The sequence below is a fragment of the Papio anubis genome, chromosome 1, assembly GCF_008728515.1.
Source record: "Papio anubis isolate 15944 chromosome 1, Panubis1.0, whole genome shotgun sequence".
Taxonomy (NCBI): Eukaryota; Metazoa; Chordata; class Mammalia; order Primates; family Cercopithecidae; genus Papio; species Papio anubis.
Window position 1 is genome coordinate 93,675,665 of NC_044976.1, and position 17,720 is coordinate 93,693,384.

The 17,720-nt window shown below is 39.6% G+C and overlaps 1 protein-coding gene and 1 long non-coding RNA gene across 3 annotated transcripts in view; one reads left to right on the top strand and one right to left on the bottom strand.

Moving 5' to 3' along the window:
- On the top strand, window positions 1-1,691 carry LOC116268971. Of its 2 annotated transcripts, none has more exons than XR_004176285.1 (3): window positions 1-79; window positions 273-388; window positions 1,302-1,691. It is a non-coding gene; the product is annotated as an uncharacterized LOC116268971 (long non-coding RNA). The 2 variants fall into 2 exon arrangements; XR_004176286.1 differs by having other exon boundaries at window positions 46-137.
- ALG14 (ALG14 UDP-N-acetylglucosaminyltransferase subunit) overlaps window positions 1-17,720 on the bottom strand; it is a 93,032-nt gene that overhangs the window by 23,632 nt on the left and 51,680 nt on the right. The window lies entirely within an intron of this gene.

A 17,720-nucleotide genomic window follows, 5' to 3' on the forward strand; every position in this document is an offset into this window, starting at 1 on the left:
GCAGCAAAGCTGCTCACAGGTTTTGAGTTATCAATACAATGAACCCGGATCGGTCTGAATTGTAGCTGTCCTACTCATGGTAATTCTATATTCAGAATCTATGCACTTGATTATGCCTGCTGGTTGGTCATGCCTGGGTATGTACATATTACAAAATATGTAATTTGACTACAAGTTCCTTTCATTTTTCCTTTTTATTAAAATTAGAGTATTTTATTGCACTTTTGGAATTATATATAGGTAGGTTCCATTAACTATGACTTTCATTTCAGGATAGGGAAGGACATGATATAAAAAGGATTACAATAGATTTGAGAATGACTAGTGAGAGATGGACATATATAAATTGAATTGAATACAAAGGAATCCATGAAAGCACTTCAGAGAGGTAAAAAGTAAAGGGGAGAACCAGGAAGAGAGATTATTGGCCATGAGAGATCTGGGAAGGCTCATAGAGGAGAGATTATTGACCATGGGAGATCGGGGAAGACTCACGGAGGAAGAATGAAATGAGCGGGTGCTGATTGATATCCTTCGTTAGAATAACTCCAGAAATGTGGGGCTTAGTACCCACCTTAGAACCTGTCTCCAGTGAGGCCCAGTCATTCTGGCATGGCTTTGTTATCAATTTCTTTTCCATGCTCTTCCTGTATCTTCCCGACAAAGGCCTTTGTTCTGGGAGGCTCCAATGGGCAGAGTATGATGAATCCCTAACCTCTGTGGTGTCTCTTCTGGAATCTGAAAACTGTGGTCTCTGTAATACTTTCTGGTTAATCTTCTCTTCTTTAGGCTAAACCTCTCTACTTCCTCCAACTGTTTCTCATATAATTCGGTTTCATATTTCCTCACCATCTGGATCATTTTCCTCTGAACATGCTGCAATTTGTCAATGGCCCTTTAAAAGTGTGATGCCTAGAACCCAATGTGGCTTCCAGAGTTGAAATATGTAACTGTATTTCCTAATATTTCCAAAAGGCAAAAATGTTATCCCTTTGCACAGGCAGTGAGATCAGGACAGAGGAGGGGGGTGGGGACGGTCTGTCTTAATAATCACTGTATTGCCAGTATTGAAAAATTTCCTTTTTTGTTTGAGTAAGTTCTATATGATTTTTTAATACTTGCAAGTAGACTTCTGATCTCAAAGAGGGTTTTTCCCCCTTTGTTCATTTTTGTTGTGAGGATTAAATGAAAAAATGTAGGTCTGCCAAACAAATACTAACAATTATTTTTATTTGCTGATAGCATCCATCTACTAGCATCCTATGGTCATTTCCCATCTGAAGATATTTTTCTCTTAACAGACTGTGCCCTGCCCATGTCCCAAGTGATCTAACCAAGACTGGCGGGAACACCACCCTTTCCAGGGGCTTGGTCTATAAAATGGAATTAGTATTTCTGCCTTAAGCTTGAATCTGGTATGTATCTGGAAAACCTCTGCATTCCTGCGTGTCTAGTAAACCTCAGCTTTAGCCCCAAAATGCAAAATTCCATCAAGGCTCCTGATTTTTCATCCCATTTTGGTCTGAGACTGAAATCCTGCAGCAACTTGACTGGCTATTGTGAACATATTGTCTACACAGGCTAAAACTGTACCAGTTTATCTCATTCTAGATGCTAGGGGCCCCAAAAACCACAGCAATACCATCCACTGGTTTGAACTTAATGGAAACTATAGCAGACCTCTGCGTAAGGAAGTCACTCTGACATGAATACTAGCTTGCTATCCTCCTTGAATGCAATGACTTCAAGAAGTGGGAGACAGGTTAGCCATGGAAGTCTAAGCACTTTATGTTATACTTGCCAGCTGCCCAAGTTTCAACGTGCCTTTACAGCTGAACAGACCAGTTCCAAGGTAAACTAAATGACAGCAGGCATATTTGTCTGTTTTGTTAGCTGATGTATCCCTCACCCTTAGAATAGTGCCAAACACATAAGAGGTGCTCAACAAACATTAGTGGAATTAACTAATAAAATGATCTGGTATGCTAGACATCTGTTTTTGTTTTTCTCAGTATTCCTTTCGTCTGAGAATCGCTTCTTTCCCATTCCATGTTATTCTGGTGGAGCTGTCAGTCATGAAACAGAACAAGCTAACAAATGGTGCCATGAGTCTAGGGGCTCATGGAGATACAAGTCCCTAATTCCTAGATTCCCTACAGTAAGCATGTATCTGTAGTGCTTCCTACTTCTAGAGAATTTGAGGCATACAGTCAGGAGCATTGATGAATGTGGGTGGTACATGCTGCAGGTAGATTTATTCAGAGGCTAAACTTTATGTGAACATTTATCACAAAATCCAAGCCAACAGGATAAAATATACCTCTAGTGAGAATAAGCTTATGTTTCTATTACTGACTTTTATAACTAATCAAATACAAGTATCAGAAATTAAATTATTCAAATAAATGTAAGATGAAACTTTTTCAAATTTCTATTAGGTGAAATACAAGTTTTATAAGGTTAGCTTTAGTGTGATAATACTATTTAGAAAAATAGGTTTTTCAGAAAAAATTTAATCTGTAGAATAAAAAAACCCTATATATTGGATTTAAATGATCCAGTAAGTGGGTGACAGGAGAGCTATGGTTGTATAAGGATTTTTAAAAATTGTGGTAAAGTATATATAAAATTTACCCTCTTAACCACTTTCTACATGTATGATTCAGTGATGGTAAGCACATTTACAAGGTTGTGTAAATATCACCACTATCCATTTCCAGAACATTTTTATGATTACAAACAGATACCATGTATACCTTAACCAATAATTTCCCATTTCCCCCCTTCTTCAGCCCCCAGAAACGTCTATTCTGCTTTCTATCTCTGCGAATTTGTCTATTCTGGCTACCTCAAATAAGTGGACTCAGACAATATTTGTCCTTTTGTGCTGGCTTATTTCATTTACCATGATGTTTTCAGGGTTCATCCATGTTGTGGCATGTATCAGAATTGCATTTTTTATGGCTAATATTCCATTGTGTATATATACTGCATTTTGTTTCTCCACATCTGTTGATGGACACTTGTTTCTACCTTTTGACTGTTGTGAATAATGCTGCTATAAATACTGGTGTACAAGTATCTGTTTGAGTCTCTGCTTTCAGTTCTTTTGAGTATATGCCTAGGAGTAAAACTGCTGGGTCATATGGTAATTTTTTTATTTTTATATTTATAAAATATTATATATTTTATGTATAATCATGTTTTATTTAAAATGACTTCTAAGACAAAAAATTATTAATTTAGGAACTATACATTGTGAAAATTTTTACTCTCCACTCTCTATTTCACTTATCATTATTAAAGATGGAGCGATTACTATAGTAAGTAGAGCAGAGAATATATCATTTCCTTGTAGTGAAGGAAGGAGGAATTTCCAAGCAACACAAAGAAGTCACAATAATTGTGCTGTGCTGAAATGGATTTTGACCAGTCACCAGGGTTTTGACAAACACAAAATACAGTCTTTAGAAAACTCAAAGTTCCATTCAGAAATACAGTAAGAATAAATCCCATTATTTGATCATACAGTTGTAGTCTCTGTATGCAAAATAATTGATTAGTATTCATCAAAAGTGTAACAGTCATGAAAGATAAGGCAAGACTGAGGAATTGTCACAAGTTGAAGGAGACTAAGGAGATCTGACAACTAAATATAATGTGGATTCTGGATTGCATGTGCAACAGAAAATGAACAATGGTGGAAAGACTGGTAAAACCTGAATAAAGCCTGTAATTTAGTTAATAGTATTATACCAGCATTAATATCTTGGCTTTGATAACTGTACCTATGATTGTATAATATGTTAACATTAGTGGGAGCTGAGTAAAAAGCACACAAGAATTCTCTACTATTTTTGCAACTTTTGTGTAAGTTTAACATGATTTCAAAATAAAAAGCTAAAAGGAATTATAGTTTCTAGACTTTAATAGGCTTTTGAAATTTTTAACCCAAATAATTAGAGATAGCAATGATAAATTTGGGGTTTTAAGTATGATCCATGAATGAGCCTCCAACATTCACAGAGGAAAAAATATTAGACTTTTTATAGTTAGTGCCTCTAATAAACAATTCTCTCATGTCCCCTCATTGTCATACTGGTCCTGTGTTTCTTCCTCCTAGATTCATCCTCCCAAACCTTTCAACTTTATCTTATGGAACAAACTTTACATAAGAAAGCTCCTCCTAACATTTATAGCTTCTCAAATAATTTTCCTCTTCAACTATTGCCAAATCAATGTTTATAGCCCAGATTGCTCTCTGAGTTCTGACAGTACATTTAGTGGACATCCCTACTTCCAAACGCAGCTGAAGTTTGACTCATTTGCCCAAGTCAGAAGCATAGGACTCAGCCTAGACTTGTCCTCAACCACCTCCATTCTCTGCTCCCAAGTATCTTAGTCTGTATTGTAGTAAAAAATCCAGTATATTCCACTCACTAAAGTATAAAGCTGAAATTCAGCCATCTTTATCATTGATATAGACACAATGAAGTTGTCTATCAATGATAAAGATAAAACCTCACTTTGGCCTAAATGGCAAAAGAGATTGTAGAAATTGATTATAGGTGAATTCAGGAAATTTTTGAGGGTGGTGAAAATGCCCTTTATATTTTATATTAAAAGAGAAAGAAGCTATAAGCTATTGTATACTGATATTTCTATCAGCCATGTGCCTACTCATTTGTGTATTCTGGATTTAGAAAACACCACAAAAATGAATTAGTTCCTTTTGCCATTCCTAAATTCTACAAAGAAAAGATAGTTCCTGACTAGAAGAGGAAAAAAAAAGCCAGAATGTCATTCTATATTTAGTAAAAGGTTCTAAAGATTTGGAAGATAAAATTCCAATTCTAACAGATCATAGCAGAAATAAGAACAAGCAAAGTTCTTCATTATATAAATAAAGATATTGAATAAAGTCAGAAGAAACCATCCTGACCATATATTGAGCATACTGTGTGCTGACCTGGCCTTGCTATAATCAGAAAGTCAACTCAAAAAAAGAACGATGAATAGGAAGGCATCTAGATTAGCCTAGAAACCTGAAGATCCCAATTACTTCCTGCTATGGACTGAATGTCTGTGACCTCCCAAAATTCATACTTGAAATCCTAACCTCCAAGGTGATACTAGGAGATGGGCTTTTGGGAGATGATTAGGTCATAAGGGTGAGACCCTCATGGAACAGGATTAGTGTCTTATAAAAGAGACCCTAGAATGTTCCCTCATCCCTTCTATCATGTAAGAGTACAGTGAGAAGACCACTGTCTATGAACCAGAGAATGGACTCTCACCAGACACCAAATGGGGTAACTCCTTAACCTTGGACTTCCCAGCCTCCAGGACTGTGAGAAATAAATTTCTATTGTTAGTAAGCACTCAGTTTATGGTACTGTGTTATAGCAGCCTACAGAGACTTCCATATAGAACAGGATTAAGATTCATTATTCTTTATTGCTGGAATCTAAAAACTATATGTGACTAAGTGTTTTAATCTATATTTCTAATGACTTACAGTGATGAAAAGTTGATATGGTGTGGCTGTCTCCCCACCCAAATCTCATCTTGGAATTGTAGCTCCCATAATTCCCATGTGTTGTGGGAGGGACCCAGTGGGAGATAATTGAATCAAGGGGGTGGTTTCCCCCATACTGTTCTTGTGATTAAGTCTCATGAGATCTGATGATTTTATAAGGTGTTTCCCTTTGACTTGACTCTCATTCTCTCTTGTCTGCTGCCATGTAAAACGTGCCTTTTGCCTTCTACCATGATTGAGAGACCTCCCCAGCTGCATGCAACTGTGAGTTCATTAAACCTCTTTTTTTTTCATAAATTATCGAGTCTCAGGTATGTCTGTATTGGCAGCATGAAAACAGACTAATACAAAAGTAAAACTCAAAACATTTAACCAAATTTAGTTTAATTCTCATTTTGTCATATGAACTTCTACTAAATATGATTTGGATCTTTTGGTGGATGTCACAGTAACCTGAAATCCCTAGGTGGAAATAATACTATCCAACTAGGTCAGAAGTAGACTCAGAACTAAACTCACACAAACTATTTTACAGTTGTTTTGTCTTATTAGAGTGAGCTACTGTGCTACTGTAGTGGAGTCCAATAAGATTTTGCTGCTCATTAAGTAATAACTCATTCTCTACATCTGCTACTGAGAAACACAAATGCCAGATTTGGTAGTCACGAAAGCTGTGTATCTCAAATCAGGCAGTTTAGTCATATACCCTATCACCATATGTGGGTTTCTTCTTGAGAACATCTTTGCTCCATGGTCAATGGGGCCTGTTCCAGCAGCCCTGCTTTGATAGAATTTCCTAGTATGTCATGTTAGAATCAGTGAATCATAGACTCTTGAAGCTAGAAAGAAAGTGTAAGTTCAAAACTGATATCACAGGAAAAGTATAATCTGATGAGATACTATTCAAGTCTTTCTTGTATTTGTCCTGTCTGAAACAATGAAAATCAGGCTAGGCATGGTGGCTCATGCCTGTAATCCCAGCACTTTGGGAGGCCGACAAGGGTGAATCACCTGAGGTTGGGAGTTCGGGACCAGCCTAGCCAACATGGTGAAACCCCTTTTCTTTAATAATACAAAAAAACTTAGCTGGGTATGGTGGCAGGCACCTATAATCCCAGCTACTCAGGAGGCTGAGGCAAGAGAATTGCTTGAATCTGTGAGGTGGAGGTTGCAGTGAGCCGAGATTGTGCCACAGTGAGACTGTCTCAATTAAAAAGAAAGAAAGAAAGAAAGAAAGAAACAATAAAAAACAATCCAGAAGAATCTTTCCCTCTCATCACAAATGTTAAGAGTTGCTATATATAATTAAATATAGAATTGTCTCATTTTTCTAGTGCAGGGTAACAAGCTGTATTTGAAATTAACCATAAGCTATTGTTTATTCACATATCCTAGCCCTCCATCTCTTTTGATGGAAATAAGTTTCCTGCTCTTGTTTTTGTTTTTATTTTTTATTTTTTGAGACAGAGTCTTGCTCTGTCTCCCAGGCTAGAGTGCAGTGGTGCAATCTTGGCTCACTGCAACCTCTGCCTCCTGGGTTCAAGCAATTCTCCTGCCTTAGCCTCCCGAGTAGCTAGGACTACAGGCGCCCACCACCATGCCCGGCTAATTTTTTTTGTATTTTTAGTAGAGATGGGGTTTCACCATATTGGCCAGGCTGGTCTCAAACCCCTGACCTTGCGATCCATCTCCCTCGGCCTCCCGAAGTGTTGGGATTACAGGCGTGAGCCAACGTGCCTGGCTAGTTTCCTGCTCTTTATAATAAATATACAGCAACCAGGATATGGATATCTACAATGTTTTGACAACAACTAAAACAAAAAGCACCCCAAATCTGTACTGACTCTGCAGACAAAAGAGGTCAAACAATTACTTCAGAGTCTCAAAATTAATTTATAGGCCTAGTGAGAAAACTAGACTAGTCTAGTAGACTAGACTCCAGCTTGGATATTTTACTGTTCTCAGGTCGCAGTGAGAGCAAATGCTTCAGCATATATTTTTAGTCATGGGTTATTTTTATTTTATTAGCATTGCCTTTAAATCACTTTTTTCTTAAAAAAAAACAAAAAACAAAAAAACCCCTTCTAGCATGTCCAAATTTATGATTCCCCACTTGAATTATGCAATTCCATTATGAAGCAATGGTCTATACTTTACCCTTTACCCAACTTTTATCATTTTATATTTAGAATCATCCTCAGAAGTACAAATTAGCTGATTACTGAACAAGTTCTAATTACTCCCCAGAGACTGTGGGAACTTAGGGTTTCAGTACAGCATTGTTCACTGTTCGGCTGTGAAACAGACTTCCTCCTCTGGTGACTGATCTGTTATTGATTTAAGAACTGACCTAAAGGGCTATTTGTTCTGCGCCCTTTGAAGAGCGTTTGCTTCCCCTGACTTCCAGAATGATTCTGTCAGACATCCTGAAGCCTCATGCCATATTCTTTACTATGTAGTTTGTGCAGCCTGGAATAATGGGATAGTGGCTAATTAACCTGTTCTTACCTCCAAAAGAGGGTCTGTGATTTAAAACACCTCTGAAAAATCACATTGATGCTTCAGTCTGGAACCCTGAGGCAGGTCAATTCTGTTCCCAGTCCAGATCATCCTTCCTTCTTAGCGTCAGACTTGGGGCCATGGCTGGATTCTAGATTAAAAACTCTTCTGAGCACAAACAGACCTCTCCATTTCCCATGGTGCCTACCTCTAGTCTCAGCTCACAGCAGTTACTCAATGCAAAATAAAAACAAATTTGTCAATAATTTTTTTAGAATTATCTTCAAAAAATTAAATTATGTGTAAACTTATAATTACAATTATTCACAAATTGATTTATAAATAATTTTTATTTGTCAATAAAAAGCTTATAAAATAACAAAATTATGGCTAAATAACTTCAAAGGATAGCTTTGACATGTAGGTTTTATGATCCCAGAGCAATGACGTCAGAAAGGCATTCTATATTAATAGTTTCTGGCTATCTTAAAAAATAAAAAATTTCAAAAATTTTAAACATTCAATGAATAGCATTTTCTTTAAGAATTAAGTGCGCATGTTGATGGAATGGCAGCAGAAAAAGACCCGAGTTCCTAAGCCTTCGTTATGATTCCCAATCCTTTGCAATCTGAAGAGAGCTCCATACAGTTTTAAACTTGCCACAGCACTCAGAAGAGGGGAGGCCTAAGTCCCCAGTCTTTGATAACAAAGAGGGCAGAACACACCTGATAGTAGGCTGGGAGCAAGTCAGGGTAATAAAGGTGAGCCAGGAAGCAGTTCAAGGGGCTTGTGAACGCCATTCACCTCTCAGTGGGATCCAGGAGGGATCAGAGGGTGTTAGCTGAGGAGGAGAGATGGAGATCTGGAGGGAGCTGGGACTGGGTGCTGCTAATTTCCATCTGGTAGAGCTGGTGTGTTCCAGTTCCTTACTATTCACTTATTAATCAAAGACCTCTCCAAGCACCTGACACACTGCTAAGCTCCACAGGGATAATAATAAACCCAGAAAGCTTGGTTTTTGGCTCTTAAAGTACTCACGATCTAATCTGGGGAGGGAGAAAATTCAGCAGAAGTTAAATGACTAGATAACAATTAAATGCTAAACTCTAAGTTCAAGAAGAGTTCACAGGAGGGCAAGATCTGGATGGAGTAATGGTGCAAGACAAAAAGCCTCAGAAGAAGCCTCAAGAAAATGAAGAACCAAACTGGGGAACTAAGGTTGTTTGTGAATCAGGTGCATGTGGATGAGCCCTTCTTGAGAGGGTCAGGTTTGGAAGGATGTCCTTGAATGGTGGTCCAGCAGGACGGAGCTGAAATTCATTAGTAAATCCTCACACACCGTTTTTGGAAGCGATGGAGTCTGTGATGAAAACATAAGAGGGCCAGAAAACAAAGAAGAGAGAAGCAAATAATCTTTGGTTGTTTTCATGTCTGAAGAGGCTCACTGTGGCATGAAAATCAACATGAAAACAGTCAGAATACCATAGCATCCAAACTGGGCATTGTGTAGACATTCCGTGGTCTAAGTTTTAAAACATTTATTAACTCCTTATTAGCCTCTTGATTTCTGGAAGATAATATTTAACTTAATGACAAAAGAGGAGAAGGATCCAGGAACTCACCATGGGGGCTTCTTATGCATGAATGTTCACACAAGACTATGAAGTAGATATCGTGGTCCCTGTTCTACAGATGAGGAAAAGGAAGTTTATGGAGAATAAACAGCTCACCTAAATTTATCCAAATAGTAGAATGGCAGACCTACATTTTAAACCCTGGTATGCATGTTGCTCAAGCCCATTTCTCTATTCCATGTAGGCATATTCCACCTAATACCTTTCAAGAGGAGAAAAGTCTATGATGTCTCATTTGTGGTGTGGTCAGAGAGCTGAACCTGGAGCTGGGAGTGAAAGAACTGGTTTTTTATCCACGCTTTGCTATTAGTTCTAAGACTTTGGACAAGGCACTCCCTTCTTTTGGTTCTATTACCTAAACTTTAAAAAGTGGGTATAGAATTAAATTGTTGGTGAGGTATCATCTGTATAAGTTTGTAATGCTAAGTGTACAAAAGGCTTCTCCATCAGAGAATGTCCATTGAATAATATGACTGCTCTAATAAAAAGAGGAAGGGGAATATGCGGACACATGCTGATTTTTATATTTGGAAACCCACCAAGATATAAATATAAATTCAGAAATCTGCCAAGATCTAAATCTGATAAATATGAACTATTCTGCCACAACAGCAATGGAAGCTCCAGGACTTTAAAGAAGAAGGTTCAGTGACAGCAGGTTTATCTCACAACTGTGTGCAGTAAGCCCACTGCCTTCATTTACATGGCATGCATTTAGTCCCCAAGAACACCTATTGGTCCTCCAAGCCACCTCTCAGCACTGCCACTGCCCACTCAGATCCTCAGAAGAAGGCTTGAAGGATGGACACAAAGACAGTCCAGTCAGGGAACCTACAAAAAATGAAACCACCAGAGGTAAGAGACCACAGAGAGGATAGCCCAGGCAGGTAGTCACTACTTAGGGCTGCTTAATGTCCATCCTGCAGTCACCAGCCCTTGCAATTTTGCAAAAGGTTGTGTGTGTGTGTGTGTGTGTGTGTGTGCGCGTGTGTGGTGTGAAATACCTTGACCAAATATGTGGTCCAAATACTGACCAACTACATGAATCGGACAAGATGTGTGTGTCTGCTATGACCCAAGGATGATCAGTTTGCTTCAGAACTGGCTGATAAAAAAGAGAAGGCAGGAGGCCCTGATGAGTGCTGGTCTTAGAAACAAAAAGGAGCTAACTGAAGCAGACAAAAGGCATTGAGAAAGACCTTGTCCAATTCACATCTGAATAAAGTCCATCAGTAACCCCTTAGTTCCTACACATCTAACTCCTGCAATGCTTAACTGTTTTTAACACCTATCTGCTTCCTACAGTCAACTGCAGGAAAAGCCCTTAAAATGAAGAGTCACTGTGCTAGGGAAAAAAAAAATACCAAAACTGGTGAAAATTGAAGTTCATTTCCCAGTAGACCTAAGGGAGACCTAGGGGAAGAATTCCTGCAGTATAATCTGATTGGGGCAGTCAGAAAGGAGTGCAGGTAAACAGGCCAACCTCTAGGGTCTTTGTAACAAAAACAGGTGGGAGAGAATGTCAAGGATAAGATGAAACAGGGGCTTCAACACGATCCCAATGGAGGGTAGATGTGTAGGTGAGAGGAAGAAAGAGAAAGAACAGTTAAAGCAAGGAAAGAGACAGAAGAGAGAGGAGAGCCACGAGCATGTATCAGGCAGGGCTATAGAAGGGCAACCACCTTCTCGAAGCCCCTTGGGATGTGTATGGGTGATAGGTACTCCTGAAGGAAACCCTGGGGGACCCCAGAATGACTCTAACAGCCACATCGACATCATAATTCAAGTAAATATATATATTTTTGAGATCTACGATATCTAAAATCCAATGAGGCACAGGAGCTCCAAGGATCATATGTCCTGGCAGGAGGTGAGCAGCAGTAAGTGGTTTTGAATCTCAGCGAATCACTTTCCCAGCAGAGGGAGTGGCTTGGTTAAAAGCAAGTGGATCTGCCAGCTGTGATTCTTCTATTGGAGCTTCTTATTATTCCTATTTGATAGGAAGGAGAAGCTAACTCAGAGAAGCTAACTGATTAGCTTTGAGTCGCCACACCTAACTACTGACAAAGCTGAGAGTAAAGTCAAAACCTCCTGATTCGTAGGATGGTATTTTTTCTTGTGTATCACAACTGAGGTAAAATGGATGCAAACCAGAGAAAAAAGTAGCCTGGAAATTATAGGAAATCAAATGTGAAGCAAATATTCAGGATGAATTCTCAATCAAACCAATAAAGAAAATATGAAGTGGCCAGGCATGGTAGCTCAGGCCTGTAATCCCAGCACTTTGGTAGGCTGAGGCGGGCAGATCATTTGAGGTCAGGAGTTTGAGACCAGCTTGGCCAACATGGTGAAACCCCACCTCTACTGAAAATAAAAAAATTAGCCGAGTGTAATCCCGGCTACTTGGGAGGCTGAGGCAGGAGAGAATAGCTTGAACCTGGGAGATGGAAGTTGCAGTAAGCCAAGCTCATGCCAATGCACTCCAGCCTGGGTGACAGAGCAAGATTCTGTCTCAATTAGTAGAAAAAAAGAAAAAAGGGAAAGAAGGAAAGGAGGGAGGGAGGGAGGGAGGGAGGGGAGGTCAATATGCGGAATTCTTTTATGACCTTAAGAATGAAAGTTTGCCTTACATAAGCTGCACCTGGTTTCCACAGAGAGCAGGAAATTCACCCCCACCTTCTCCCAACCTCCAGCCCCTCCCAATTCTGTTTTTTCATAGAAGTGACCAGTGGGGAATTTTTCTCTCCTTGTGTGACTTCAGAGATGAATCATGTCTCCCTGAAAAACTGAAACAGGCAAATTGGCTTAGGAATAATTAAACAGCAACAGACCAAGTTCCCTGAATCCAGGCACCGCCTCCACTAACAAGGCTTATCTACAAAATACTGTACTGTGTAAGCAAATTATGTGAAAAATAACATCTGGAGCTTTAAGATGTGGACACAACTGATTTAAGCATGTGACACCTATCTTTAGAGAAAAGTGATTATTTAGCCCACAAAAGCAAACCTGTTTTCACAAACTGTCAGCCATAAACATATTTTTAAAATTGCTTATGTGAAAGATTTGTATAAGTGGCTTAAATGTGAATTCAGAAAGACCAAGAATGTAAAATGGTATTTTGCTAACAAATGGAATTTGCTGCCCTTTGCAATTCGACAGCTGATTCCACTGCAGGATTTCATTTTTATGGCAGAATATGGAAGTTCTGACACTGTAAACATGTGAAACTTATAAATCTGGTATTCACATTTCTTTAAAAAATTATCAGTCACAATATATTTTTTCCATAATTTGAAGGTCTTATCAGCAGGGACCTTCTTGTTATTTTTAAGCATGTATAATACCAGTTCAAGCTCTCTAACCTGTTTCTGACTGGATCTTTTACATTCCTCACCCAATAATGCTAACATAGCTTTTGCAGTAAGCCGTAATCGTATTTGAAATGTGTAAGGTGTTTACTCATTCTACTTATCCTCATTCTTGATTGTAAGGTCCTTTTGAAGAACATTTTAATAATTAATTGCCCATGTATCTTAGGGAAAATCAGTTAACCCTTTTGACTATGTGGAAAAGGCCCCACTGAAGGTGAGAAGCAGATTGGCTTACATCTGCTTTAAAATGCTGTCCTGGTAGGAGTGGAATTTCAAATTGCAGGCTAACAGGTAAAAAAGCGATAACCTGGACAGGCGTGGTGGCTCACGCCTGTAATCCCAACACTTTGGGAAGCCGAGGCAGGTGGATCACCTGATGTTAGGAGTTCAAGACCAGCCTGACCAACATGGAGAAACCCTGTCTCTACTAAAAATACAAAATTAGCTGGGCATAGTGGTACATGCCTGTAATCCCAGCAATAAGCTTTCTACAGCTGATTTAACTTCGTATATGTTTTACAGTGGAAAAAGAAATCCATGATCCACGGCCGGGTGCGGTGGTTCATGCCGGTAATTGCAGCACTTTGGGAGACTGAGGTGGGTGGATCACCTGAGGTCAGGAGTTCAAGACCAGCCTGGCCAACATGGTGAAACCCCGTCTATACCAAAAATACAAAAATTAGCTGGGTGTGGTGGTGGGTGCCTATAGTCCTAGCTACTCAGGGGGCTGAGGCAGGAGAATCACTTGAACCCAGGAAGTGGAGGTTGCAGTGAGCCGAGATTGAGATTGCGCCACTGCACTCCAGCCTGGGCAACAGAACAAGACTCTATCTTGGAAGGAAAAAAAAAAAAAGAAAGGAAAGAAAGAAAGGAAGAAGAAATCCATTGCCAGCAGGCTTCAATGTATTCATGCTTTAAAAGATAAAAAATTGGCTGGGTGTGATGGCTCATGCCTGTAATCCCAGCACTTTGGGAGGCTGAGGCGGGCAGATGACGAGGTCAGGAGTTCAAGACCAGTCTGGCCAACATGGTGAAACCCCGTCTCTACTAAAAATACAAAAGTTAGCTGGGCGTGGTGTCACACCTCTGTAATCCCAGCTACTCGGGAGGCTGAGGCAGGAGAATCGCTTGAACTTGGGAGGCGGAGGTTGCAGTGAGCCGAGATCACACCACTGCACTCCAGCCTGGGTGACAGAGCGAGACTCAGTTACAAAAAAAGAAAAAAGAAAAGAAAAAAATTATACAAGGAGAAAAAGAAGTCACCAAATTGCAAAGTATCAAAGAAGAAATGCTAACTGAAAAGACACATTTACTCAATGACTTCTGGGCAGGGTAAACAAGGAATTATAAAGAAAGACCATGAAGGAGACGGCCTTTGATCTTTAGAGGCTATTAGAAGACACTGTCTGGGTTTTAATCTTTTTGTTTGTTTTTTCTCCCCCAAATGAAGTAAAAAACCCTAAGTGGTGGCCGGGCGCAGTGACTCACTCCTGTAATCCCAGCACTTCTCTATGAGCAACATGGAGAAACTCCGTCTCTACTAAAAATACAAAATTAGCTGGGCGTGGTGGTGCGTACCTATAATCCCAGCTACTAGAGAGGCTGAGGCAGGAGAATTGCTTGAACCCAGGATGCAGAGGTCGCGGTGAGCCAAGATCGCACCATTGCGCTCCAGCTCGGGAAACAAGTGCGAAACTTCGTCTCAAGAAAAAAAAAACAAAAAACAAAAACCCCACAAAACTCTAAGCGGTTCTACCACACCAAGAAATTAAAGTAAAGCAACTGCTGACGAAAATGTTTTGGAACTCGATGCTGTATAGGTATGTGGTGGTTTCACAGCATGGTGAATGTACTAAATGCCACCGAGTTGTACATTGTAAAATGGCTAATTTCATGTTACGCGAATTTCACTTCAATTAAAGAAATAAAGCAAGTGTACTCTGGTTAAGATGAATGAGAAACTTTCGCCGTTTTCTTATGGTGCTTTGATAAAGAGAATATTTAACACTTCAGAAACATGTTATCAAAAAAAAATCCTTAGACAAATTCAGCGGTTAATTCAGAGGGAGCAAAAGTTAACCAAGAGGCAGTTATGCAATGTTTTTTCCTATTCTATTTTTTCCAGCCCACCTAAAAGCTGTAAATGGTCATCGTCAGGTTTTAATAGCTTCTCTGACTTCTCCTTTCCTAATCTCTCTCCTACCCAGATTTACTCTTTCAAAATTTATTGAACTCCTACATGCCCCATGCTCTAGAATAGGTGCTAGCACTGCCAAGATGAGTAATATACCTCACCGTTCCTCAAGGAGTTCACAGTCTGTATTCAAATTTTTAAAACTTCCTATGACGTTTCCCTACTGACTCTAGTGACACAAACTCTAAAACTTTAATGATCCCACTTAACTTGGAGGGCAGCAGCCCTTCCGAGGCTCTCCCATTACATATTCAATTATCGGTGCTGTCTGTGCCCCCTTCTTTTATTTTTTCTGCAGGTCAAAGAGAAATTTTAAAGATTCTAAACAGAAACATCACTTTCTTGATTTTCAAGTGCTATACAAATAGAGCTCCTGCTTCACATGATCCTTTAAAATAAGCACTGGAAGTCTGTGAAGCTGGGACTGGTTCTAGGAATTACTCATGCATCTAAGGTCATTTCAAAGGCTTCCCTTCTCTTCACCCCACCCTCTGTTCTCATCTCGCCACCAGCACCTCCCATTACCCTCGTCTATAAGGCCATGTTTCTGGAGCTCACTGCCCATGACCACATTAGTCCCTTCTTCAAGAACAGTTTTGTTTTCCTTCTTCTTATCCTCTCACAGCTGAATTCCTTTACATTCAACTTTCATTTTTGTTTTAACTGTGACCTCACAGCTACCCTTGGGAAAATACTTTGGCTTTCACCTTGAATGGAAGAGTCCCCACCAGCCTCAGATTCAAAATGAGCCTGTGATGGGCTGGAACAGTGACAGCTCACGAGTGATGCAGGCAAAGCAAAACAAGGGAGCAAAAATCGCAGGCAAAGCCACGCTGGCTTCTGCAGACAGGAAAAACGTAATGTTTGCCAAGTGGAAAAATCATCAACATAGAAAGAAAAATCATTTTCAAGCTGCTGAGAGTCCCCCAAAATGGAGACGAATAAAAACAACTCAAAGCAATCTAACTGCTAATATGCAGCCTAATTTTGACACAGATGTTGTTCTGAACTTACTCAATGTGAAACAGAAGCTGTAACATTTAAACTAAATACCTCATTTATGGATGGAAGCAGCTACAGGTTGTCACTCAGCCAATGTGTCAGTGGCACAGCTGGTAATTTCACCATGCAGCTGGGAAAAGCAGTTTGTCAGTCACAAGAAACCAGATATTTGGGAGGATTTTCACATCAAACCACTTCTCGCAGTGGACTCTGACCATCATCAGACTTGCTAAATGCACGTACAGTGCAGGGCCAGTCCTTCTGTATCCTTAAGGAGGCTGCCAAATTTACAGTGCGTATATGGAGAGGAGACACACAGTGGGAAGGAGTGACACTGGCATTATTTTAACGCATTATAGAGGGACTGGGCACCAGAGGAGCAGGAACTGAGGAAACCTAAACAAATGGTTCCCAGTTATGATTTCATTAATCTTGGAAAACATGAAGCAGTAGACAAGTGTGGTCTAATTGTTTCTCATTTGACTTGGCTTGGAAAACCTTCCTCTCACTTAATTCCATTGATAGATAAGCATCTTGGGACAGCTGACCTTTTCTTTGTCTAGCCAAGTTTCCTTTGAACATGTTATGAAGTTTTTTGATCACCACCAAATATAATACCAGATGAAGGTCATTATACAAAGAGAATCAAATTAACAACAGTTAAGGAGAAAAAGTTCCCGTAAGGGTTCTGGCATGTCAACAAGAAGTTAATTGCCTCTTCTTAATATTTCAAACACATGTTAATTAGTAGGCCAATAAAAATTTTATATACTATACAAACAGTGATAATCTTGGTGCCACCTAGTTTGTGGCTCACCACAGAAAACACCTAATTTAAAAAAAACAATCACAGTATCCTACTTATGGATAATAACCCACCATCCGTGTCATCAACTTTTTTTTTTTTGAGATGGAGTCTTACACTATCCCCCAAGCTGGGGTACAGTGATCTCAGCTCACTATAACCTCTACCTCCCGGGTTCAAGTGATTCTCCTGCCTCAGCCTCCTGAGTAGCTGGGATTACAGGTGCCCACCATCAAGCTCGGCTAATTTTTGTATTTTTAGTAGCGACAGGGTTTCACCCATGTTGGCCAGCCTGGTCTCGAACTCCTGACTTCAAGTGATCTGCCCGCTTTGGCCTCCCAAAGTGCTGGAATTATAGGCATGAGCCTCCGCACCCAGACATCAAGTTTCTACTGCTATGAACTTAGACATTTCACAGCTCAAACTGGGTATGGAACATGGAAAAAAATGACTAAATAAAATAATGGCCTTCTTTCATACAACGCGTGAGTGAGTGTAGATGTAATAAGTACATCTAAATTTGTCATGGTGAATTAAACCAGCTTCAGGCAAAGAGGCAGAGTATTAGGCTGAAATGGTCCATTTCCTTTCAATTTGTTAATACAGAGAATCTGAAATTTATTTTTTACTTGATTAAAAATTAAATTAGGTTTCATTTTTGTATGCAGAGCTC